The sequence below is a fragment of the Vespula pensylvanica genome, chromosome 1, assembly GCF_014466175.1.
Source record: "Vespula pensylvanica isolate Volc-1 chromosome 1, ASM1446617v1, whole genome shotgun sequence".
Classification (NCBI taxonomy): Eukaryota; Metazoa; Arthropoda; class Insecta; order Hymenoptera; family Vespidae; genus Vespula; species Vespula pensylvanica.
This window is the reverse complement of record NC_057685.1, coordinates 9,844,451-9,869,749: the sequence shown is the minus strand read 5'-3', so window position 1 is coordinate 9,869,749 and position 25,299 is coordinate 9,844,451. Positions and strand designations below refer to the sequence as shown.

At 38.4% G+C, this 25,299-nt stretch overlaps 1 protein-coding gene and 1 long non-coding RNA gene across 8 annotated transcripts in view; both read left to right on the top strand.

Moving 5' to 3' along the window:
• LOC122632939 overlaps nucleotides 1–15,937 on the top strand; it is a 28,545-nt gene extending 12,608 nt beyond the window's left edge. Inside the window, exon 2 of the long non-coding RNA XR_006327975.1 lies at nucleotides 13,976–15,937. This is a non-coding gene — a long non-coding RNA (uncharacterized LOC122632939). The remainder of the gene's footprint in view (nucleotides 1–13,975) is intronic.
• Nucleotides 1–25,299, top strand: part of LOC122632890 (RNA-binding protein Musashi homolog Rbp6) — a 583,922-nt gene that overhangs the window by 256,178 nt on the left and 302,445 nt on the right. The window lies entirely within an intron of this gene.

The window sequence follows — 25,299 nt, the reverse complement described above, 5'->3', positions numbered from 1 at the left end:
TAAGTACTTTTTGAATAATAATGAAGGGCGCGTACTTTAGCGATGTACAGCGTATGGAACTATATTCGGAGTTTTATATGAATACGAGAAGAGATGTGCTTTTGCAGAAGCACCTTCCAGGCTTTTCAGTATAGCTCTACAAGAATAATTTAATCTTGGCGACGAATTTTTGAACCAATTTATATTATTCTTTTTTAAGAATAAAACAAAAAGGCTTTAGTTTCACCGCGTATTAATACTCAAAATATCTCCACAGGTTACTAGAACGCGACATTACATCTAATACGATCCTTTCTCTTTTATATATATATATTTTTTCTTCTCCCACGACATTACTGTTTTTATGGAAACTATCCATTCTTTCTTAACGATGTAAAAGAAGAATTATCGACGAAATAACTCTGTACTTTTTTATCAATATCTTTTGTATAAAATCGTTATCTTTACAGCTCAGATAATTCATTATAATAAAATTCATGATAACTTTCATATATTCAGTCCATTTTTTGCCACGGATTTCAATATTTTTAATCATTTTTATGAGACGCTTAATCCCTATGCGTGATACAATACTTGCGATCGAATTGATATTCAAAGAAAATTTCGTACGATATTTTCGAAAGAAACATGATTGTTATAGTTTCTTAGAATATCAGTAGAACCTGTGACAACGATACTATGAAATATGCAACTCGATAAAGAAATGAGCACGATATCAAACGAAAGAGCAACCTCCATTTTTATGAAGTTATTGATGTATGATCGTTGCTCAAATTTATTATCAAGAGTAATATATTTGGAATGCGTTTAATGCGTTTAACTATTGTGGTTATGATCTCTAACCATTCCAACGATTACTTTGTTTAAACGTTTATAAAAAAGAAGAGAAAAAAGAATCTTCGAGAAAGAAATGTCTGCTATTTTATTTGTAATTTATAATATTAAACAGATTTCAAAGTGAATTTTTACTAAAAAATGGTCGCTCCTTACATAATTTAATGAACTGTAAATACTCACAAAGTTTCATTAAAATTAGAATTTCTAGTTTGAGAACCCTCTCTTGTTAGTCTCTTCTGAAGTAAAATGAGGTCGAAGCAAAACTTCACTTAGCTTTATCCTTGGTGTACGTCAGCGCGACACTGTTTTGTCGTGACCACATGCGCGCGAGGGTATTTAAATGGCACATTACTACCCTTAAAAAGAGTATCTCGCCCTGGTTGCTTCTATATGCTTTTGCATCCTTTTAACACACGCAGGCGCGTATATGTATCTATAGACACACTTTCCTTCCGCTTGTCTTCGTTCTTCGCGAAGATAACGGTCGCATGAACGAGGAAATATATAGACTCACTTTCTCGACAGTTGGAAAGTTGCACACTTTTACGGAAAAGTTCATAAGAGAAAGAACGAGTAAAAGAGAGAGAGAGAGAGAGAGAGAGAGAGAGAGAGAGAGAGAGAGAGAGAGAGAGAGAGAGAGAGAGAGAGAGAGAGAAAGAGAAAGAGGTTGAAAAGAAAAGATGAAAAAGATGACTATCGATGACGAACGAGGACAAGGAGTGGGATAGAACATTGCAGCGCCTGGGGGTGGGCGGAGGGCAGTAGGTAAAAGTCAGAAATAAAAGAAGACGCTACGTTGGTGGTAGTAGCGCAACTGAAAGAAAAGAGAACCGTGGGTGAAGGCGTAAAGTGAGAGAAAAAGAGAGGGCTAAAGGTACAGAGAAAGAGAAAAAGAGTGAGAGGGAGAGAGAAAGAGAGAGAGAGAGAGAGAGAGAGAGAGAGAGAGAAGGAGGGAGAAAAAGAAAAGGAAAAAAGAAACTACTGCCACCCTCGGTAGCACTCAGGAATAAATAAACTCCAAACGTACACGGTGTACGTGCCGCCATCCTACGGACTGTTTGAACACCGCGCGAGCAGCCTACGAACATTTTTAGTTAGCAACTTGCGATCCCCTAGATTTCTCATAAACTCTTTCACTGGTGCCAAAATGAAAATCTTCGATAATTGATAGTTAAAGTCCATTAGATATTATGAAAAAGTTTGATGAGAAATTTTGATCGATTTTTATCGCAGGAATACCGATAAACTTTTACTTTTTTCTTTGTCAATATTATCTTTTTATTAAATGTTTTTATATTATATATAATATATAAAGAATGTAAAATACATATTTGATTATTCACGATATAAAAGAGATATCGGTGTGTTTTCTCTGATAACCATTTTTCGAGATCCGCTCATTGACTGGTTTCTGTGAATCGAATTGCAATCGAAAAGTGATAACTGTGAACTTATAATGATCGTTTTAAACACGAAAAAATAATTTGTCTCTTTCGATTTCTTTACCAAGTATCTGGATAAGTAATGTAAACTGATTGATGAACGAAGGAAAGATCGAAATGGAGTTAGAATATACAATGGCTTTTGATGCCTGGAAGGAAAATATTAGGAAGAATTGGAAGAGGCAAATGGATCCTCTCCGCGCCCGCTTAGATATCGGAAATGAATGAAATAGTTGTTAAACGAAAAAGGGTTTTTCTCTTCTTCTTCTCCCCAAAGAATTTTTCTCTTCATCTTCTTCAAGTTATCGAGCCGTTTTAGAGAAATGAACGGAGATGATTCTATGATAAAACAGCCCCAAACTCAGCGACCTTAATTGAAAAATTTTCAACACACGTATCGATGTGAGGAACGGTTAATTAAAAAAAAAAAAAGAAAGAAAAGAAAAAAAAAAGAACGAAAGAGGGGAGAAACAAAATAAAAGGAAGTCAGTTTTATTTTCGTCGATCATACCATCTCGTGTCTCATCTAGTATAAGGGGGGGAATAATGACTGCAATAATGCCTGAGGATGATATGGCATTAGTGTAAAGTACGATGGCTCTCGTATTTGTCAATACGTGACTGTTAAAGACAGGGCGCCACCCTTCGTTTCGCGACCCTTCCTGAATTCACCCTTGATCTGGGCTCTCTTCATTCTCTCTCTTTCTCACTCCTCGTCCTCCACTCTGATTCATCTATTAGCTTTTCTAAATCCCCGATGGAGAATCCAATTCGCTATTGATAATCTCTTAGAACTTATTGTCAATTGCACGTAGTATATTTTACCGCTTTAGTAAAAGAACAGCAAAATTCTTTACGTTTGTTTCTCCATCTTAAAAGTGTGTTCGGTAGGTTTCGAGATTTATTCCAGTCCGGAAAAAATCGATTGTAGCCATGTGTAGCCAAGAAGTAGGCCACACCTCTGGTAATCGTAGTGTGCTGTGTGAACTCGAATAACGATGGCAACGATGAGTTGAGTGGAACGAAGACGTCTATCGGCTCGTAAGCAATAAATCTAGGTTCACAGTGTACGGGGATCACACTGTGACAGAGAGCTCTAAACATTCCTACTCGTCTATAAGACGTTAAGCGCACTAATAGCTTTATGATCTAACAGCCAACGAGGAGAGAAACGAGCCGAGCTTTTACGGGCGGCACGGTTTAACCATACTGCTATATCGGTTACCTTTCTTGATTGGTATCGAGCCGTGCCTATGGTATTGCCAGCGATATTCGCTTGAAGAACAAAGTGCGCTTTTATTCTCTTCTCGCGAAAATACGTTGAAACGTGGCATTGTATCTACACGTTATCCATGGTTTATAAATTTTTCCAAAGTTCATTTCGATTCTTTTCGTTTCTACGTCAGCTTTTACGTTATAGAATAGGTTCATTAGATAAATAATGGTGTTCTTAAAGAGAAAAGAAAAAGTAGAAAGAAGAGAATGTACATAGAGAATATACACAGAGCAAAAAATGCAATAAAATGGATGAAGTTCTTTTGGTTTTTACGAGGAACAGCTTTCGAACGAGGACGAAGTCGGGCTCCTTTTCTTTTTACTCGATGCACCACCTGCGAGGACCCTTGACGATGGCGCAATATTCAAACCCTTACTCTGAATCCGTAGGCGGCACATACCCACCATCTCCCTTAACTGTTCTTTCCTCCAACCCTTCTGACGCGTTTAGCCGTGCTCTCTTCCTCTTAGCTCGTTCCTGCCACATCGCTCAGCGCTGATCCATATGTAACGCGAATGAATATTCAACCTCACTAGAAGACTACTACCACCATCTCATCTCTCCTATTCCCTATCGCAGCACCTTCATCGTCGACGATGGGGAATAGGAGAACGACAACGACAATGACAATGACGAGGACGCCTAGTCTTCGTCTGGTTGCCAATGTTATGAGCTTACCTCCTCTTTCTTTCTTTCTTTCTCTCTCTCTCTCTCTCTCTCTCTCTCTCTCTCTCTCTCTCTCTCTCTCTTTCTTCTCGCTTCTGGAGCCGCAAGATCTTAAGTGCACTGATAGCACGAACGGCGAGCTATTTAGCGAACCATCTCTTCTCCGCAACTCCCAGCAACCAACCTTGCTTCTTTATCCTATTTGCACGATGACGATAAAGCTTGATAAATAGGTCTATGAAAGTGTCACGCGAAGACGATATAAATTGTTCTTCTTTCTCGATGATACTTCGGTGACTAGTCGCTGAAAATTCAGGTATATAGGCAAATCGATTTTTGAGTTTCCAAACGAATCATTTCTCAAAGAGAATCATTAACGAGTTGATCACAATGAGAACAATGAATCAAGTTAACGACTCCGAGCTTGCGATTGATTAACGATTCTATGAGTCGTTCAATGCGTTAACGAACGTGGCTCCGCAGGAAGATTTGCATCGGTTTACAATTCCTTGACGGTGTGCACGGCTAGCCAAGTATTAGAAACCTTCCAGGCGCTTTTAGCTATGTAAATACTCGCGTACCCGGAAATACTATCCTTACCATTCGAAGCGTTTCGTTGGATAGTAGCTTCCGTATAAGAGTATCAAGGAGAATCGAAAAGATAACCAAGATTGAATCGTTAAAATCGCTCCTCGAATATGTATTATTTCTCTTCCTCCGTTACCAGGCTGAATCATTAAACAGTCATTAGAACAAAGTTTCTCTTTCTTTCTCTTCGATATATTTTTTTGAACCAACCGTATGTCAAGTTAAAATCCACTCTTCGTCATTTATACGATTATACTCAATCGTACTTTATTCTTTTTCGTTTCAAGGAATCGATAAGAGAGAAATAATATTCGAGCTCTTCGCGAACTCACAGTGCGATCTTTCTCCGCGAGCATTCAGCTGGAATAAAATTGGCTTCGCTTTAGCGACGCTTATTTGGTTTACGGACGATAGCATCCGACTACTAAACGATCCCGTACAAACGTGTTTACCGCGAAAGTTCTATCCGCGAACTTCCACTTTGCGTTCCTCTATTATATACATATACACATATATATGTATGTATATATATATGTATGTATGTATGTATGTATGTATGTATGTGTGTATGTATGTATGTATGTATATATGTATGTATATATGTATGTATGTACGTACGTATGTATGTATGTACATACATTTGTATGTACGTACGTACGTATATATGTATGTATAAGTATACCTATATACGCACCAGCAAGAGAAATTTACGATTTATCGAGTCGACGATTCACAAATTTTCATCGAATTTATAGAATCGAATGGCGTGACAAAGTACCACCCGTAAATCATGAGATAATCGTCTGGTTGCTCTTACCTTACGATCCTTTTCATTATAGAATGCTTGGTAATTTTACGCTGTAACGTAAATGAAACGTATGAATTATTCGACCGTAAATTAAACTTAAAATGGAATTTGATGAAAGATATTAAAAAATATTGATAAACTGAATGTAGCGATAATTGATTTTATTTTATAAAACTGATATGTACAGTTATATATATACATACTATATTCAAGAATTTTTCATATACTCTCATGAATTTGAACGATTTGTTAAATTAATTGTTTAGTATTGTAGGGATAGAAAACATTTAGAAGTGTTTGACGTATATCATGATGGTGGTGGTGATGGTTTGTACTGTTATGTATGTGCTCCTGTAAAAGTGTGCTGTTAACAAGCTAAGTAAGACCCTGATTTTATTGTAAGAGCATTTCGTTTAAGATGAAAATAACAGGAATATATGCGTCTAAGGTACAGATAATAACAATGATTATCTAAGTCTAAGAAATAATTAACTAATTAAAATTAATCCCTACAGTATGCACTTTTATATAAATTACATATAACATTCTTTTGTCAGCGATTTTTGACATTCGATAGACGATGTTTAGCCAACGATTACGAAAGTTCAAGGAGAATATAATTTTTGTATAAATGTTTTGAACGATCGATCGATTCGCTATCACGAATACCACGTAGTCTTTCTTGAGCAAAGAAAGGAAGCTTTGAAAACTCGAGAGAACTTGAGGGTTTTAGTGGAAACGCTTAGAAGTTGTGGAAGAACATCGCGGCCATACCAGAACTGAAATTTATAGCTTTGTGCGATCTCTTCGTAGAAATTGTTTTACGACCTAGTTGTCGTGGTGTGAATGCAAACAAATACACGTGGATTTTGTCTACGTCCCGATCGATTTTTCGTGGCCTCTTATAATTTACATTGATGACAACGACGATAACGGGTACTCAACCGGAGTCCATAATGCGAAACGATCACTTCCTTTCTTTCGCTTTTCCTCTCCTTTATTTTGCGATGAAAGACGCCGACACGATCGATGGGGATGTAATATTTAATGAATTTTGGAGACATGCAAGAAGCGCGAAGGAAAAATTTCATTTGGACAAAGTTACTACCCGATGGCTTTCTTTCTCCTCCAAGTTAATGAATTTTAGAAGGTGCTTTCTTCGTTAAAATTAGACAAATTGAAAATTTTACGTGGGACAATTCGAGCGGAATGACTCGCATAAAAGCAGAAAATAAGGTTCGAGGAGTATATATGAGAAAGAGAGCAAGAGTGAGAACGAGGGAACGTAATACGACACGTTAAATCATATGTGCCGGCCGAAGAATGGGACGCGCGTCAGAGAGGACGAGATTACGTTCCTGGAAAGTAAAAACCGACCATTCATCCGTGTTCTCCGCGCGGATTAGCTCTCACGATCCTTTGTCGGGAAATTACAAGGGACTTTATACCATAGTCGACGCCCTTTTCTCGTTGGATCGTCTATGTTCTTGCGATTCATTTTTATCCGTTTCTCTTTTTCCTTTCTTAGATTTTTTTAACAGATTATAAAAATTGTTTTATTAAAATTCCGTCAAAACGTCGTACTTAAGTACAATAACTATACTATTTCATTGACTATCCATAGTTACTTTCTCAACATTATTTTTCGTATTATTATTTTTACGCTTTTGTAATTATATCACATTTTGGTACATTATTAATTGCATTTTATTAGATACAATAATAGCAGAAAAATAATTCATGGATAAATTCAATAAAAAATAAAAACGTCCATGAGAATTTCGTAATGGAAGACTAAGCTGAAACGTCGCGAGATATATTTAGACGAAGTCGCGTATCACCATTATAAAACGGAAAGAAAATACGCGCTGTCGTATTTCGCGCAATTATATCCGTTATCATTAGTATATGCCATTCGTTTGAGCGTCTTTCAGAGAGAGCTTAAAAGAGAAATGAAGACGAGATGATTCGTTGGCGTCGTCGTCGTTGTCTCGACGAAAATTTTCGTTTCGTCTTTGACGTGTCTGTGATTCAAGCTGAACTATGAAAGATAGAGAAAGAGTGAGTGAGAAGGAGAGCAAGGATGATCGTCAGAAAAGAACGGAAGAATTCGTGGCATTCGCGGTATCTCCAGTTTGCTTTGTCCGAATTTTTATGTCTATTTATTTGTACATTCGTTCTCCAGCCGCGTCAGTAAACCGTCCGCTCAACGCAGAGCCTCTACCAGCGACATCTTCTTCTGTCATCACCTTTCATTCCGAAAAGCAACGCACGTCCGACGAGACACTCTCTTTCTCCTTCCCTCTCCTTCTTTCAATCTCAAGTCCGAAATGCCTTTGTTTTTTGCCGGAAAAGGTATCGGTCTTCTAAGCGTGATTGCAATTTCGACGAGCTTTTTTCCCTCTTTCTCCTTCTCACTGTCTTCTCTCTCTCTCTCTCTCTCTCTCTCTCTCTCCCTCTCCCTCTCCCTCTCCCCCTCCTCTCTCCTCCTCTTTCAACCAACAACGACAGGAAATTTTTTGCGTTAACACTCACACAGGAAAAAAGAAACGGAGAAAGGCGAAGAAAGGAAGGAAAAGCCGGCACTTGCGATCCTTTCTCGTGCCTTAGCTATCGTTTTTCATTCAACGTTCACGTGGCGAGTCGGGTAAATATTTTCCACAACGTCGGTGTATTTAACATATCGTCATCTTTGTAGAATCGAAACGATAAGAAGGTCAGGGGCTACACAAAATACAAAAATGTCAATTGTCTGTTTCGCTGTTCTTACATATACGACCTTGTCAACCGTAAATAATGGAAGTTGCTCGACTGATGTGGCATTAACTCTGCCATTTTCGAGTCGAAGCGCTCTAGCTCTTTTCGAATCTCTTTAAAACTTGTTTCCTCCACACCTTCTTCTTTCCTTTTATCGGCTTCCATTACTCCCTTAAGAAATCGAAGAAATGTTTCGCGTCACCCTCCTCTTTTCTGCCATCACCGTCTCACCATTTCTCTCCTTGCCTGCTACTTTCTGCCCTCTCCATTCTCTTCATCGCACACCGAACCTTGTTTCTCACGATTTTTCCTGAAGGTTAAGAAAAACGAAAGGAACGGGGCTGCGTATAAGTCGTGGCTAAGATGCAAACTTTCCAACTTACGAAGACCGTCTGATGTGGACCATTTCTTTTTCCTTTTTCGTCGTTTTTTTGATATATACGAATTTGTTGGACGGTTTCTGGCAAGTATCGAGAACGTCTACCGTAGTAAATATCGTAGAAGCGTAAAGCTAAGTAAAAAGTATTAAGGTACCGTGGAACTTCTCTTTGGAACGACGATAGAAGTCCTTCGATAAGAAATTATTTTGATGTCGAATGAATCTTTTCCAATAAATATAGTACGATTATTCTGGTTAACTATTTAATCGGAGATCCGCTTTCGCACTCCTCCAATTTGTAATATGATCGATACAAAATCGGTAGTCATTGTTTTTTATCTTGAAATCTTGAACTAACTTTAAATGCCTGTAAATTCATTAATAAGAAGTTTTGGAGCGATTCTTGCATATACGTTAAAAGAATGTCAAGTTACGATATGACTCGAACGGAAGAAGGAGGGACTCGCAAGAGACACGTTTTGCACGAGGAAGAAGGACCAATATATTGGCTCGATGAAATAGTGAAATAACAAAGACAAACACGATTATTGAAGCGCTATTAATCAAAAGGCTTCGAAAGCGCGGCGGGCTGCGTGACTTGGGGACGAGTATCGGTGATGATACAAGTGTATTGGTAGGTATCAGCTATGTCAAAAGGAGAATAGTTAGGGCGAGTGGTGAAGGGAAACGGTAGTCGTCGCGAACGACATCGATCCCTAGGTCACCAGCTCGTGAGGTTGGCGGTGATCGATCGTTTTAGGGTTACCGCAAACACACGGGACACGCTCTGGTTCAATTCCCTTCGGTTCGACCCTATAGACGCAGTGATCTTGACGGCCTTTGATACCGCTTCATGAATGTGCAAAGTAGGCAGCACAGCCTTCTCCTTTGGATTCTCTCCTTCCCGTAGAACACAAGAAGTTCGTGGTCCTACGGATCCCTTCGTCTCTTTCATTTTCCTTCCTGAGAGAGAAGTACGAAGAAACGAGTTCTACCGCTCTTTCCACGCGTTATCAGGAAACAATGGCTGTTTTGCCTGACTTCGTCCGACTTTGATCGTGTCGCGGCATTGCGAAAAGTTTGTCTTACTCCGAAAGGGTCCTTTGAACGCGCCTTCCTCCTCCGTCGAAATTTCATCCTAATAGACTTCTTTGGCGAATCCCTGACTTTCGGCATATCTACTCTCTTTTTTTTTTTCTACGAACCGACCCTCATCAACGTTACAACTCCTCGGCTATTATCTTACCATGCCGCTTTTAACGTTACCATTACAAAATCACTGCTATTGTAGGATCGTCTCGTTTCAATCTAGTATTTGACATACACATATTTTAAGAACAATCTCTCGTCGTTCTTCCTCTTATTATGACGAAGATGACATCAGAAGACTATTATCACCGTTTAAGAACCTTTCCAACAAACCGAAACTCCTGCGATCCCTCTAATGCGATCGCAATTCAAACTTTGAAGAAGTACGAAAGATCGTCACGGCGAGCGCGTTACCTACTCCGGAATTAGTTTCACCACTCCGAGACTCGCGGCGAGTTTCTCACGAATCCTACATTCTTCGATCGTATCCTCGGTTACTTGAGGACGATCTATTTTACGCTCAATTTCCGCAAGTCAGGGAGAATACTTTTCACCGTAGTCCTGCCACACCTTCGAGTTCCAGAAATACTGAATTCCTGTATGGTCGACCGGCCAAATCGAAAAAAAGTATATTCCTCCTTCCGAGAATTCGCTGAATTTTGGTATCCATTACCATTTGTACATTCGTAAGGATGTTTTTCCTGTTTGGAAGCGACGAGTTGATGTCATTAGCGTCTCTGACCAATCCCCATCAGTCATCTTTATCCGTGGACGACAAGGGAATTCGCAGTGCTGCAACTCAGATTGATGGATCCATTCGTTTCTCGGTATATCCTTCGCACTCGAGGGATGAAAACCCCTCGATATCCGTAAGCGTACGTGTATATTCTTGGCGCGGTCTAGCAATCTACCGGCCATTAGGTTTGAAATCGTTACACGCGCGAGACTTGGACATTAGGAGGCATTTATGTGTACGTCATCGTGATGATGATTTACGAGGTATCGTTGCGAGATATCTCCTAGTCTACACGCGTGTTAGTATCAGCGGCAGCATGCGAGTATCCCTTCGTTCATTTTCTCAAAGAATGAACAAAGATGCGTTATTGCGATATATACCTTTATTCTGTTTTAACGTAATAAGAGGGAGCGAAAAAGCGAAAGAGAGAGAGAGAGAGAGAGAGAGAGAGAGAGAGAGAGAGAGAGAGAGAATGATGGAAATCGAATGGCCGCAATCGGCCTTCTTCCAAAACTAAAACATTTGCCTTCTGCGAGGAAGACATTTACGATAAATCGATTTTTGGATTTGTTGACGTGACGATTTATTCTTTTATGAAGAAATTACGATACAAACGGTAAGAGAGAAGAAAGGAAAGAGCAAAAGTAAGAGAAAAAGAAAGGTTGCGTGCGTTTAGTGTCCGATGAAAACACGGTAGGTCGATTCGAAGTGAGCGAGCGAGTGAACTTACCTTCGAATCAATTCGTATTCATTTAGCGCAGGTGTTGCTAACGGTGAAAAATTGTCCTCGCCTTTTTTCGCAACGCTTTGCGCAAGCAACGAAAGACGCTCGTTACTTCGTATCAGCAAACGATGCTGCTCGAGAAGGGTAGATACAGTAGGTGGTACCTTCGAATGATTTATCGTCCGCCTCGTTTCTTAGATAAAATTGCTTCGAGTTTTTCGCGAGTTCTAACGGGAACCTCTTTTTTGCTCTTTCGCCCCGCGGCAACATCGGAGCTAAATTCACAGTCATCAAAACAAGCTTTGTCGAGGATAGCCTAATTCTCTCAAGGATATTGGTGAGATCCTTCCGGATTATCATTTGTAACCATTTTTCTGTTAGATAGGTGCGTTCAACCGGAACAACAAATATCGTCCCTGATAGGAGATATACGATCATATCCTCATATTGCAAGTCCATCAATAAAATCATGTGCGCGACACTCACATTTTCCCATACATCGCACGTTTCCCATACATCGATCGATCTAAGGTTAGAAAGTCGATGCGAACTGCTTGTGAATTACTGCTTTGCTGGATGACGATCGAGATGTATCTCTCTAGGGGAATCTGGCGATGAAAAATGACATACAAGGAGAAGTCAAGGCTAACTTGGTGCAATAATCAAACTGTCTATTGCATTTTCGTTGTACGGGTGTTCGAAACAGAGTATTTGCGAATCCAAACTGGTTCGTAGCACCGATCGACTGCGAACTTGTATCAATTAAACGTGTTTCGGGACCATCGCCAAAATAGTCATCAATGGACGAAACATCCATCATTTTAAATCAAATGTATTATTGTATTTTCTTCGTAATTGTCGTATCAGAGTTGCAACTTTGTATCTTGCATTGTAAAAACGGAGTGATATAAAAATCTAATAGTATCTTGTCTTACGATATCAGGTATTCAGTAGAGAAGAGTTGTCTAGCTAACTGAAAGATACTTTAACGTTTCTTCTTAAGGTTATCATTATAAGTTGGGAAAGTCATCCGCAATTCTAACATGGTGACAAGATTTAGCATTGAAAATGCTAGCTAATATGACCTAACACGGGAGTGAAGTCCGAGCTCGCTTAATAACAGCGCTTTCCTCTGAACACTTGCACGTCACGAACTGACAGAGTCGTTATGCGTGTCTCTTCAATGCATCTGACCCGAGCTTTCGGCTGAATGAGAAGATGTTATGACGAAGGCCACGTTTATCTTACCTAATGAATCTCGTATCCGTGCGATTTTATTGATTTAGCACATGATTTCAAAAATAGCACGGTAATTACCTGCATTATGACGTCTGCCTAGCAGTTGGTCAATCTTATTTTTTAATGGCAATGCGAACGTGGACATAAAAGCCTTGAAACAATCCGTATTTTTTAGTAGTTGAATTGTCGGTATTAAGGATATTGTTTCATAAGAATTATAATCATATTTGAAAACCTGACGAGATTTCATATGATAAAATACATATTACAGTCGTTGAATTTGATAAAATATATAAATTGTTAATTGTTACCAAATCCAGAATTTTCTTGTGTAATCCTATCTTATCTGCCTCGAAGCTTATCTCTATTAGTAAATTAAAATATTCATTTTTTGCATTTTATCATCAAGGTCAATCGAGATTAATTCATATTAAATTCCCATATAAAAATTCATACTTTTACAAACCTTAAAAAAGTATGTTTACATATTGAACACTCTCCTCTTAAGCTTTTAAATTCTTACATCGACTTTTTTTTTTCTTTTAATAGATTATGAAATTTCTTTCAAACCGTCATTCTTTTCATAGCCAATACAGATTAAGTGATTCCGCAACGAATTATTATCAATTAAATATCATCTAGTCGGTTATTCAAAGAAGACAACGCTACTCTGCATTGCCTTTTCATTTTCGCGATACATCGTCGGAGCTAATTAGTATCTTTTCACGAGTTCACCGATGATATGAAAGTTAGGAAAAAATTCGTGCTTATTCAGTGAAACGCGTTCTCTCGTATTCCTTTCTCTCTCTCTCTCTCTCTCTCTCTCTCTCTCTCTCTCTCTCTCTCTCTCTCTCTCTCTCTCTCTCTCTATTTATCTATCTATCTATCTTTGCTGCTTTCCTTTTCCGCGTTTGAGTTGCGCAATTTGCCAGTGCAGATAGACTGCAAAAAATTCCTCGCAGCTGCATAGTGCAGGATATATAGAAGTTGATGTTGATAAACGATGCGCCTCTGCTCGTTTCGTATATAATTGACCTCCTACTTGAGTATGGCGTGCATTTTATAATCGAAGATAGTAGGATCACTTACTTTCCAATTAACATTCAGGTATGCTAATACGAAGAGATTGCCTATAACATCAATTTATAAAATAATAGTGTCATTTATCATGCATTTGCTATCGGAGTATACCGCACTTTGAATTCCAAGATACCACGGTAGCGCTTCTTGAGCGACAATCCATGTTAATAACAGTCCGGTTGAGAGGTCAAGAAAATATAGTTTCAGATTTCTTCTTGTTTCCCTTTCCTATCTTACTACTTCGCTTAAGATGAAAAGCGGAAAGATAGGGAATTTAACGTTTAATAGGTTTAATTATTTATTGGTAGCATTAATCAGCTCGTTGTTATTAATTCGTCGTTCCCTTTGTTTCAGGTAAGTGCTTCGTCGGGCAGCCCGCAGCCACGGAAATCGCTTTTATGCGGTAAGTCGGTCGATTGCGAATCAACCGGTTACAATTAATGGGAATTCCCCTTTCGTGCGAGAAAGCGAATCGAGGTTCTCTCGTCTGATAATGAAACTCTGAGCATGAATACCCGTCAAATTCCAAATGTAATTATTTATTAATTTGATTGTATATTTTTGAATGTACCATTGTCCGTAGAAATTTCGCAATTGTAGAGTATCGCTTCACAAGATTTTACTTCCATTTTGTATTATAGTAAAATTACACGCCCGTTGTCGATATCATTGATCTCGGGAAAGTCGTAAATCATATTTGTTATTCTTCTTTTTCTTAAAAAAATAACGTATTGTTAACTATTTCCATGACAGATCAATAGTCTAGGAAGATCACGTTAATAAAATCATTTACGTTTTTCGAACCAACGGAGTGAAGTTATCAAGCTACTTATAATTTATGCATCTGAGAAATGTTCAAGCATCGGTTAAGTACGTTTAAGTTTGCCACGGGCAAAGTTCGTAATTTCTTTTGCAAAAGAGTCGATTACTGCATTTGCCGAGTAACGGCAAGTTTAGAATATCGTCTTTAATCGCATCCATGGAATTTGGAGAGCTTTTAAACTCATGCTCGTTTACTCAACAAAACCATTACTCTAATCCCATAGTAATTTTACCTCGAAGTATATCGTAATTTTGTCTATTCGAAGAGATGTCGTTAGACATTTTTTCTCTTTCTCTTAGAGTAATGAAAAAAAAATTAATTATTTACCAAACGACTAATGAACTTTCGATGTTGCGATTCAGAGCTTTTAAGCAATAATCTCCATGAGTGTAATATAAAAATAAGTTGGATACAAAAATTGAAATAGTAAACAGAACAAGTGTATCCGCATATATCAGAATTATAATGTAATTATTATTCCAGAAAAAAGTACAATTATAATCGACGTCAAAAAGGGACTAGTAGATAGATGGCATCATTTTTTCTGGTATACATTTTAAGCATACCAGTATTTTCTATGGAAGTACTAATTTTATTCGGAATACTGGATGAAAAGTAAAAGTAGTCATGACGTATCTATCGTTCGTAGTAGGTGATACTAGTAGAAACATAGTGTGATATGCGTCCTAGAAGGGTCAAATCAACCCTTTCTCTCTCTTCGCTTCTCCTCAACGAATAAGCCAGAGTTTCTAGTAAAAATCATCGATTCGCACTTTCTCTGTAAAATTGAACATCAGCCAAGGAAATAGAAGAAGAAAAGAAATGATGAACAGTAAAGAAGAATACGGATGTTACGAGAAATAGATGGACGAGCAGATGTAAGAGAACGATTATCTTGCGTCGAGGGTTTCGAATCTGATAGTGGTTGTTTCGGATGGTGCTTTCAGGTTGGTCGGTAGGAACAGAAGGGTGCTTTTAAGATATTGACTCTTCCAGAAAAATCGAAGAGAAGGTGTAAGTGGAAAAAGAGAACAGGGAGACTATGTACACGAACACTATAAACGCGTTATAACCCGTGAAATTGGACTACCATGGCGACCGGCTGACGATATTTGTTTTCATTGACCGATTCGTTAGTCCGAATAGTTAACCTTAACTCAATCTCAAATAACATTCAGTTGTATACAGTCGCAGTCTAACTCTGTCCCAAGTCACATTCAGTCACATACAGTCACAAATTTACTCAGTCTCAAGTCACATTCGGTCGCATATACGCCAGTCTCTTTCCTAAATTGAGACAATCTCATTCGGATATTTAGTTATATTCGGACATTGAATCCTATTCAAGTCATATGGTTAGTCAAATTTCATTCGCCTAGTCCATCTGAACAATTCATGAAATTGACAATTACCAAGAGTCGCATTCGAGAACTTTATCATAACATTGTACGTACTAAAAATAAATTCGTTTGTTTTGTTATCTGATATTTTGATATCACTATTGAAATTATTTTTCGAGCAAATCCTACTACGAACAATTTTATGGTATTTGGAGAAATATTCATTCAAAAAAAAAAAAAATAATGCACCAATAGAATTGTCTTTATCCCTTTGTGCCGATTTTGATCTTTGATCATCGAAGCATTTTACCGATGTAGCCATGCGATCACAGATAGCGAAACAATTTGCGGAGGGTTTCGAGTCGGTACAGCTGGGAAAAATCGGCGATGCAATTGCCCGTGTAACGAAGTGTATCGTTTTCAGACACGATGAAGCCAATGTCTACGAAACTGTATTTCCCCAAGGAATCAACTCGGTTAGCAAATCTTGATATTCAGAAGATATTCGATTAAATATTAAACTCCTCATCGTTTACAGATTGAAAGACGTATTAATTTCTTATTTTCTTCAAGAACGGTTTCTTAGCCTAATCTATGATGCTTATAAATGAACAAGAAATATGAGAGAGAACGAAATCAACAAATTTATTTTCTGAACCTTCTCCCACGTATGCGACTGAGGTTTATAGGAAAGCCAGAAGGAGAGGCACCGGATGGAGAAAGAGAAATCAATTATCGTCATTCCAGTTTCCAGTAACGATTCCGACGACCGGTCAGGATCGGTGTGATGTATGTTACTTCGCGTTTGTAACACAACAATCCGTAACTCAGACTCTAGCCAATCCAGAGCATGCTCCTCGCTTCCTCCTTCCGTTCTACACTCTGTCCATGGGCTACGATCTCCCAAAATACCATTTGCATCGAGAGCCAAGCAATTTGTCATGAATAGCGCTTATTAGGCAATTCCATCGTTATGGCGCTTGCTCGTTTATCGACACGTCGTGCTGCTCTCGTGAATTCCATTAGGATCATCGGGCAAGATCGAAAACGATATGAGAGTATTTTATGATCGTTACGAGAACTACCGAACGTGATTCGTTATGTGTAGAATTTATAATAAATGTAAATAATTAAGATTTTTCTGACAAAATTAAATGATTAAACGAACTTATCTAAATGAAATTCTATTATAATTGTAAGAAGCTTCTTTTTTCGAACATTGCGTGATAATATCAACCCTTTATGCCGGTGTTTTCACAAGATTTATAGTTAGAAAATTTTTTCACCAGTGCTCTGCGATCTATAGTTCGTTGCTTCCGTTTTGAATCACTTATTGTTTAAGTGCTACCGTATTGAAGCTATTAAACGATAATAAAAGATTTAGGAGTATTATGTTAGGAATATGATTTTAGATTTGCACTTAAGTAAGTTTGTTTAATTATTTAATAATATTGGGCATCTTCTCTTCGGATTACATAGTAGATATTTATAATAGATATGCCAGAAATAATATAATGAACTTAAAGTGTATTCTAATTGATTTTAGAATATATATATTTCAGAAAACATTTTGAAATGTTAATAATCTTCAGAGGTTTAGATAACTAAGCTAGATTTAATATAGCTTTAGCGATATTATTGCAATTATGCCTGATTTTCCGATCATAGAATCGAGCGAACGTTTATGATGCCAAAGATCAACCTGCAGCTCTTCTTATCACATTTATATTCACTCCGCTCCTTTTTCTTTTTTACTAATGTTTTATTGGCATATTGTAGATCGAAAAGACTGTTGTATTTATCCCGCCTTGCAGCAAAGTATTTTAATTCATAAATTTCGAAACATGTATTGATACCACCTTATATAATTTTTTCTAAGAGACAAACAATGTATTTCCATCTTTACGTAGCTTTTTCATCTTTAAAATAGATTTCTTTACTACTGAAGCCACACAGATAACCGGATTTATTTTAATGGAAGATAAAATTAGCAGCAGCTGTATCCTCGTTATGAAAATATTGTGATAAAATTGACCGAATTTGATGTGAATTAACCGAATTTTTCTTCTTTTTTTTTTTGGTATTTGACTTTTTTGTATTTTCAATAATTGATGAACTTACTGCACAGATTTTGTCTGTGATTACATTCGAAATTTGTTCTGTAAGCTACAAACATCGCAGATCTTGTCTACATTGAATTCAGAAACTTGTTCTGTAAGCTACATAACAGATCCTGTCTGCATTGAATTCAGAAACTTGTTCTGTAAGCTACATCGCAGATCTTGTCTGCATTGGATTCAGAAACTTGTTCTGTAAGTTACATCACAGATCTTGTCTGCTGTAAATTCAGGAATTTGTTCTGTAAGCTGCATCACAAATCTTGTATTAAATTTAGAAACATGTTCTGTGCGTCATTACGCATTCTCTCATAAAGTGTAACATTGTGATAATTATGTATGAAGGAAAAAGTAGTTATGGTTACGTTTTTTCTTCAAACGTCGAATCTTCTCTTTTCGTTTCAGCATTTCCTTTATCAAACGCTTTAAAACTTCTTCAAAACTTTGTATTCATCATCGTTATTAGAACGTTTATGTCTGTGTCCCACGATTATTCTCTTCTATAACAGAGTAAAATGGTAACGATGTAGAGTTTCTGGCACAAAGGAAAGGAATAAGGAATTCGGACTGGACGCAGCGGGTTATGAATCGCAGAGCGCCGGTAAAAAAATTAGGTAACTATAAATCTCGTAGCAAAACTGGCATAAAGGGGAGTACTACCGTGTGATGTAAGGAGATGGTGCGGAATATAATCATTATTTTTAATACATTACGACGAGAACAGAGACGTACAGTAAAATATAGCAGTATTTTTAATATTTTCTGAATTTATTTATGTTATTTATTTTATAAAGGGAAAAATTTAGAAAATAACAGTGATATTTCCATTTGTATCGACGCAAACTTCGTTGTTAGTAGCTTTTGAAATCCGTTTGTATATTCCATGTTTCCGTAATATCATAGTCTAAGCGATTTCTAATATTCGAAAACGCGTTCACATCGTCTGTGCAAAGATGTCCACACTTGTCTAAACTGGTGATATTCTTGTGTATATGTTACTTATTCCTAATATCTACTGATAGATGAGATTACCAACATTACCGTCACAAATTACCAACGTTAACGTCACAAATTGTTTCCGCAAATACCTTGTAGAATTATCATCGTAAAATAATTTTCCTTCGTAATGGACCAGAAGTTCTCGAGCGAACTTTACAAAAACTTTTCGTTTCTCACAATACGGTGCCTTACACTTTTATTAATGATCGTAATAATCATTAGTAGCATTCGTTTTGAAATTCTTTCCCTCGAAGTCGTACTCGAATTGGTTGAAATTTTAATGTTTCTCGTGGATAAGAAATGAACTTGGAAAGAAAGAAATTAAGTTTCGTGAAGTTATCAGGAAGTGGTGGGGATAATCAAGCACGTGGAAAAATTGAGGGTTATCGATCGATTACGCTTATAATAAACTAGAATAATCGAAACGTTAAATGATTTGTATATAATAACGAAACGAACAAGGAAAAGCATCGATCGTCAAATTCATAGGGCTGTATCGTTAACGCGATTCTCTCGGTGGCGACGTTGCTTGATTTTGACGATAGAGTTATAGCCGGATGAAGTTTAAATATGCGACGTGTCCAACAGACCGAGTAAAAAGAAAAGCGCGTTCACGTCGTCCGGGTTACGACACTACGATTCCGTGGAGGGAAAATTTTATTTCGCAGTACCGCTTCGTAACAGCTTGCACAAAACTGTCGGTGATATACGAGCCCGTGCAGCTACCTGGAATGGGGCCATCCGCATTAAAAATACACACCGACACCGAAATTGATGGACGAGCGGTAGCACTAATTATTATTATAAATCATCACGGACAGCGGGCGCCGCGTCGGCCCGGCCAACTTCCATTGTCCGCCCCAAATTTTTCCTACTTTATGGATTCTATTAAACGCGCAATAGATACGTTTTTACGGGCACGGTCGATGCTTGGAAAAATTTTCCGCTGTTATAGAAATTCGATAATACATTTTCATATAATAGGTATTTAAAAAGGGCTCTTGATCGTAAACATTTCCAGCCACAGAATCTAAATAATTAAAGAAGAGGATACAACGTTTTCCTCTTTCATTTGCCGATTTGTTTAGTCTGTATTCTGTTTCGAATCGACAATGAAATCTTTCACGAACACTATTGCGATTTTCACGAGAAATAGAAAGATGGTTTTGCACGAACGTTTTAGGGATTGTAAGCGTCAGCTGTCTGTGCAATAATCGTTGCAGTTTGGAATCGTTGGATAGGTTTAGGCGCGAGGTCTTTTGTGACACTCTTCGTGGATACAATTTGTTCAATCTTGAGATCATTCAACTTCCATGAAAACAAGAAGGAGATAAAGAAAGAGCTATTTTATACACTTACGTCAGTGGACAATAATCGTAATAATTGAACACAATCAACTTTCGGAGTCTTTCGTAGCAATGTTGCTCGTTTTCGGAAATCGAACGATAAGAAACGGGACATGAAAATTGGAAGCGGTAAAAGAATAGACGATGGAGTAGAGCGAATGAATAAATAAATTCAAGAGAGACAGAGATAGAAAACGAACCAATTACGTGATCGCACATTTTCGTTCGAAAGAGGGAATTCAAGGATTGCCATTATTTTCTATTCCAAGCGCTATTCAAATAGCTGCTCCTCGAACACGGGAGGATAGCCTATTTCCTCAAAATCAAACGTTTCCGCCACCCAATCTGGTAAGGCAAGAACGAAAAGGATATATATATATATATATATATATATATATATATATATATATATATAGAGAGAGAGAGAGAGAGAGAGAGAGAGAGAGAGACAGAACGAAAGACAGAGAGATAGAAAGTCGTAAGAAGCAGTTGTTCGATCGAGAGATTGTATGCAACGAATGGAGAGGTCGGTGAAGGGCAGAGAGGAAGAGAAGATCTGCGAGTCCGCTTCTCTCCTAATTTGACGCTTTCGATAAATTTAACAAGCTCGTCACGAAGGAAGGGTGCTGTATGTCCGGGCACGATGCCAGACTTTTGGCGCGTTCAATGTTGCACACTATTACAAGTCCCGTATTCGAGAGGAATCGAGGTTGAAGAAGAAGAGGAAAAGGAGCAGGAGGAAGAGGTAGAAATGGAGGAAGAGACGTCCCTAGGGAGAGACGCTTGGAACACGGCAGGTCGACGACGTCCACTTTGGTAATACGGTTCCTTTTCCTTTCTCACCGTGCTCGTCTTTCCTTTCTCACCCTTTTCTCTTCTGTATATCCTAGCTGCTCCGGTGCGCAGCTGGCATCGTTAGGACGCTTTTGCCAATGTCCCACCTACACGGTAGAAAAAGAAAAAAGAGAAAGATTCTCTTCCTCCACGTACTCACTCTCTTTCTCTCTTTCTCTTTCGTCGTTTCTCGTTCTAAGAAAAATTCACCTTTAAGGGTGTCAACGTAGATCGCACCACTTCCTACCCGAATGAAAAGCCCAACGACTGTAGAGGACACTCTGGTTAGAGTGGGAGATTGTATGCGCGTGTATTCTCCTCTTTCCTCTCTCTTCTTATCCCCCTTCGTACGTACATACGTACGTGTGAAAACCTTCGCAAAGGAAGTTTCTTTCTATCGACAGAGAAATCCTTCCTCGATGGATGCAAAGAAGGTGGAAAGTGTATCGCTGTAGTCGATGCCGCCGATCGACATGGGACGTCCCTTTACGTGTCCGCTGAATTCGATTCGAGGCTATCGGGCCGTTCTTCGTTCTGTAATGGAAATCGTAAATGTTCGAGCGTTCTCATTTTCACTGGGTATCACTTTTTTTTTAAGAGAGAAAGATGCGTTCAATTTTTACGAAAATTGCTATATACTTTTTAGGGAGAAAAAAGAGGAAAAAAAGGATCATGCCATTAGAATATACGATTGAAGTGTAAATATGCGAAATATAAAAAACAAGAGAGTACAAATGCCTTTTCGAAGAAAACAACGAGGAAAAACATTCGAGATAATTATATAAAAGTAACAAACCGAAGAAATACGCGAATAACTCGAAATTTAAAATTCAAACGATACATGCGTGTAATACATTTCTCCGAAAATTGTAAAAATTTCGTCCAACTAACTATTGAAAGTTCCTTTTATTTATGTCTCACGTTTTTTATCACGCGCTAGACTAGACTCGGAATCACTCGTTCGCAAGTACTATCGCACGTTTTCCTCATCCTCCATTTTATCCTTCTCTAAGAATGCAAATTACTCGATAACTTTTCTTCTAGCTTCACTCCTTCTCGCTATATTTTCTTATTCTTTCTTTCTTTTTCTCTTTTTCACTCATATGTCGTTTTCATCCAAAACTTTCCTTTAGTCTCAAAAAATTCAGAAATTATCTGACAGTCAGAAATATATTATCATTAGGTTACCAAACGTTACATTCATTGTTAAAGTATCTTTTTTTCTATATTTGGTTTCTTCTTTTTTTCTGTTTGTTGGAATACGCTTTAGTATTTAATAAATCCTTTATATTGGAGAAAATAATCAGATGGCTTTTTCATAATTCCATCTTCTCGAAATACCTTAAATCGTGGCGTAAGTATGGCGAAAAGAATATTGTTCTCTATATATAGATTTTACAAATTTATTTTAACGAAAAAGAAAGAAATAGGAGAATAGCGGCAGCAGTCGTCAATGGAATTCACATGGTCGTCCAATTTTGAAACGATGAGAAAGGCATCTAAGAGGAGAATGAAAGTCTATCCAAGAAGGAAGGAAAAGGAAAGGAAGAGAGAATAAAACGTCCGTCGATAGCTCGAAAAGGTGCGAGAGCGAACTTAGAGCAATCCCGTAGGGTCGGCAAATCAGGGCGATTCCTTCGCTCGGTAGATTTTCTTCTTCGACTTTTCCTTCCGCTTTGAAGTACTCGATGAGAAAGCGAGATAGAAAGAGACGAAGTCAAACGTACGCAAGTATAACCGGAGCAAAGTGAAAATTGCTCGAGCTATTCTGTAGAATCGATCTTATATGTCGCTCTCTCTCTTTCTCTCTCTTTTTCTCTACATACATACATACATACATACATACATACATACATATACATATATATATATATAGACACACACACACACACACACACACACGTAAATACGTACGTGTCTCGCATAGTCGGCTGCCTCATGCATTTTCTCATATACATAAATATCCCTAAGGCGCGGTAGGTACTTCCCTCCCTCATCGTCCTTTTTTTTCCTGGAGGATTTTGCCGTGAGAGAGCCATATTCGCGCGTTCGCCTAAAGAGGCGTTATTACGATGGAGAAAAATGGAGATATGTATATGTACGCGAGGCACGGACGAAGGAACATTCTGACGTAATTTTCTGGACGAAAGAAGAAGTTTGGAGAGGTATATTGATGCTCGAAGGTTGCCTAAAAAAGAGAGAAAGTGTGAGAGGATCGAAGAACTAGACGATCGAATTTTATCGACGGTATAAGAGGAATGGAAAGAGGAAGGAAAAGAAGATAGACTAAGCCGACTGTTAGAGACGTCTGAGCGAGTATTAGGTGGGAGGCAGTTACTACTGGGGAATGTCGATGGTACGTGCAGGACATCTTCTCTTGGAACACGACGATGTGGAGGAAAGGATGGAAAGGATGTAGAGAAAAGCGGAAGTACATTTCGAGCGTATAAACGAGGAACGACAATGGCGAAGAGTGAGAGCGCAAATAATAAAGGGAAGAAAAGTTAGAAGAAGATGAGGAAGAAAAGATGGAGGGAAGGGAAAGGTAGAGAGATAGGAAAAGGAATTCGTTAGTGGGAACTACTGCCCGAAGGATTGGGATTTTTTTACTTGAATGGTCGTCGGTGCAAAGCGATGGAATGTGGTTACGCCGTAGCGTATCGCTCTCGCGACCAACAAAAGGAATTCGACTGTTAGCTCGTCGTTCGGAATGAAACTGTTACCTTCTGAAGATCGAACAAGGTAGTATTCCTTTTCTACAATACTCTCCCGAGCTCCAATTTTACCGCCGCATATTTTCCCTCTTTTTTCTTTTTCTCGTTCCCTTTTCATTCTCTCTTTTCTTCTTCCTTTTCTCCCTTTCTCTCTCTTTCTCTTTCTCTCTCTCTCTCTCTCTTTTTCTCTCTTTCCCTTTCCTAGCTCGTCTTCCCTATTCAATCAAAATTCTAAATGGTCCTTCTCATTTTTGATATAGATCACAATCGATCGATTAAAACCTTGATATTTCAAAGGACAAACGAAACGTTCTGTCGAGCGTCACAAAACGTCATACTTTATTTCGAAACTCTATATATAAATAAGAACGATGAACGAGTTGACAAGAAAACACTCACCTTCGCTTAAAAATAGGTAAAGTGTATTCTGATAATCTCATAACGGTAGCCTATTTCTGTGTTTGATCGGCAAAACGATCGAACATGCTTTCTTTTTTCTTCTTTTGCTCGTCGAAAATTGGCGCGAGTATTAGAGTATTCGGGCCATGCAGGAACGGCAGAATTAGAGATAGTAATGGCGAAGAGAGCGAAAGGGGCCGATCGGACGGCAAAGCGTGTGGACAATGAGAGAGTAAGTCGGCCAGAGTTGTCTAATGCATATTAATAAGGACCTGCCCATTCGCAAAACTCGACTGGCATTTCGATAGCGATGCCATTGCACGAGGAATATCCTTGAAGCCACCTCCTTATCAAGGAGTCTTGTTATGGCTCATAATATCGAAATCCAACGATTATTAGTGACATCGCGTAGTAGTAAGGGACTTCTTCCAAATTTGTCGGGAGGAATTGATTTTCTCAGTGGGAAATTTTACCCGGACGATTGAACTTTGCCAGTAGGGAAACATAGACACGTTAGATCATTTCCATTCGTCGAATGGCTATTGAATAGATTCTCTCGATTTTATTTTATCGTCGAAAGTCATAGGAAGCGCGAACGCGCGTTAGCCACTTTTTATTCGGAATTTTTGTCCGTTTTAGTATTCGTGTAGACGTTTCATTCCTTCCGAGATTATTGGAACATTGACGGGTAGGAATATGAAGGGAAGAAGGAGACGATGGAGGGTCTTCCTCTTTTCTTCTCTTCCTTTCGTACTTTCTTCGAAACTCGTGAAAAGGATAAGAGAACATCAGCTCGCGAAGCTTCCTGCGGGATAAATACTCATTGTCAGCGATTTATCGAGCCGATCGTCGAAAGCTTTTAGTCGAATGTTCAAAAGACGAGCGAGTGCGTTCCTATCTAGAGAAAGAATGAGAAGAAGATGATGAGAATGACGACGACATTGCGGAGAGCTGTAAATTGTTTCGGTAACTGAGGAAGTTAAGTTCGCTCGACGCTTTCTGAAATAGAAGAGAAGGATCTCAAATCGTCGGATAAGAGACAAACAGAGAGAGACAGAGAGAGAGGAAAAGAGAGAGAGAGAGAGAGAGAGAGAGAGAGAGAGAGA